The following is a 2,574-nucleotide window of genomic DNA, read 5'->3' as shown; positions in this document are numbered from 1 at the left end:
GAGAAGTACCAGTCTTCCTCTGATGGGCAATACGAGTAATAGTTACAGGAAAAGAGATGGGATGTTGTTCAAACATACATTGCTCCTTTCTGGAAGTCAGCTGTCCCAGTCAAGGCACAGGACACAGCACACATCTGTAATCACAAAGGTGGACGAGACGATTATGACGATGATGCCGTGCATGCGGGTTATGTGGCTGGAATGCCATGACCACCGCCCCAGGCTACATCTGGACTCAGCTCTGAACTTCCAGATAAAAAGCAAAACAGGTGCAAACAGGCAGCAGCTGCTCAGCCTCTCCCGGAGAGAGTCACAGGAAAGCTGCTAAGGTCAGAGGCTGACAAACAGCTCTGAGCATCCTGTGGAGAGAGGGATCCCACAAGGCAGGCGAGTGCTTTCCTATGGGGAGACAATGACTTCTGACAGGAAACAGGGATCTCTGACAGGCTCATGACATTAAAGGGGTTTCTGATCAACACACACACACACACACACACACACACACACACACACACACACACACACACACACACATACACACACACTGGTTTTAGATTTTCTAGCACATTTCAAACAAAAAAAAATTTCTTAACAGAGTAGTGATTTCCTTCTTTTTTTTTTTCTGGGCAATGACTTCCAAGAGCGTAGTGACTTCTGTCAAAACACTGCATGGGTGAATAGTGATTTCTGACTAAGAGACGGAAAGGCAGAAGCCCGCAACAAACTGGAAAACAACAGAGAGGAATAAGTCCCCCTGGCCGCAGGTTCTTGGAGGGAGGGAGGCTTGTCAGTACTAAGATGTGGGGGTGTCCAGGAGAGGTTCCCACCCAGCACCATCCATGCCTGGGTCTAGTATTTGTTGGAGGAGGTCTGGGGAATATATTTGCAATAGTAAGTGACTAGGCGGCCATCCAGACACTTGCAGGAAGGAGAGAGAATATCCTGGTCCTTCCACAATGTGTGGTGTTCATTCAGGAAATTCTACGGGGAAGCTTTTGCCCTTTCACAAAATGTTCTTATAAGGGAAGCAACACGGAGTGAAGTGTGATGTCTCTAAGGCGGTGTCCCTGACATTATCTAGTAACCAGGCCCAAGCACACTAGAGGCAAGTCGGCCCCGAGGTAGAGGAAAACAAAGGTGGTATTGATAACACACTGATGGAACGGTAGGCTGGCCAAATCCTGGTCCACGGGAACAGTCGTCCCTTGTGCCCCAGATTCAATCACGCACGCACCTGAGGGTAAGGTTGACAGTGACCAAAAGCCCAGCAGCTACCAGAGAACAGGACAGCCCTAGAGCAGGACAGTCTCTGACCAACAAGGCTCCCATCCACCCTCCTCCCAGGCACCACCTCCACCACATGACTGGATTCCTGCAGGCGCTGGGCGCTGGCGGAATGTTAATTGTGCCGGTCCCCAGAACGGCTGCCAGGTCCTGAGCCTGCCTGAGCCAGGAGCTGCACGCTTGTACTTTGAACCGGATGCTGCGAGGCCAGGCACAGATCTTCACCGGCCCTGCACACACGCCTCCTGCAGGCAGCTCCACACGCTGCCCGGTCACCTTCATCTGCTTTTAGAAGTCTCCACAGCTTGCGTTCTACAGACCCGGGAACATGATCTTCCTGACTGCCGTCACCCAGCCTCCTTTCCGCGGATGCTTTTAACCTCTGGTTGAGTTCAGTGGAGGATGAGGAATTCCCCCACCCCTACAGATTTATTTATTTCCATGAGCGTTTTGCCTGCATGTATGTATGTGTGCCACGTGCATGCAGGGCCCTCTTTGGGTCAAAAGCCATGAGATCCCCTGGAACTGGAGTTACAGACGGTTGTGGGTGCTGGGACCTGATCCCAGGTCCAATGCAGGAATGAGTACTGTTAAACACGGAGCCATGTTCCCAGTCCCAGGAATTCCCCTCTTAATGAATGCCCCTGACTGAACCTCAAGCCGTCCTATGGTTGCCAGTGCCAACTAGGAAACAGTCAGAGTAATAACATTACAGATAAGCAGATTTCAGATGTTCTTTTTTTTTTTTTTGGTTTTTCGAGACAGGGTTTCTCTGTGTAGCTTTGCGCCTTTCCTGGATCTCGCGCTGTAGACCAGGCTGGCCTCGAACTCACAGAGATCCGCCTGCCTCTGCCTCCCGAGTGCTGGGATTAAAGGCGTGCGCCACCACCGCCCGGCCAGATGTTCTTTTTAAACCTCAAAAAGTGTGTGTTTTTGAAGGGTAGGAGTTTTTCTCAGGATGTGCTTATGATGGCTAATCTATGGCTAATCTGGTCTCATCATAAGAACCACGGTACCAGACCCTCCTGGGGAGGTCCATTTCTGCATCCCTATCTGGGGAAGTGAGTGAAGTCTGTTGGGTCCTCAGCAGTGATTCTAAAACTTTAATGGCCTAGATTGCTGCTCTTCTACAACTTCCCAGGGTGAGTGTAGATATGAATTAGGAAGCTGTGTAGCCCTCAGGCTCCTCCCCTTTCTATGAAGACGCACAAGGTCTCAGCACTTTCTGAACATCACTTAACCTTAATGATCTCATCTGTAAAATGGGGGGAAAGATGCCCTGCATGACTA

The sequence above is a fragment of the Peromyscus californicus genome, unplaced genomic scaffold (genome assembly GCF_007827085.1).
Source record: "Peromyscus californicus insignis strain IS unplaced genomic scaffold, ASM782708v3 Scaffold_16__1_contigs__length_79575227, whole genome shotgun sequence".
NCBI lineage: Eukaryota > Metazoa > Chordata > Mammalia > Rodentia > Cricetidae > Peromyscus > Peromyscus californicus.
The sequence above is the reverse complement of the archived record's forward strand: the minus strand, read 5'-3'. Positions refer to the sequence as shown.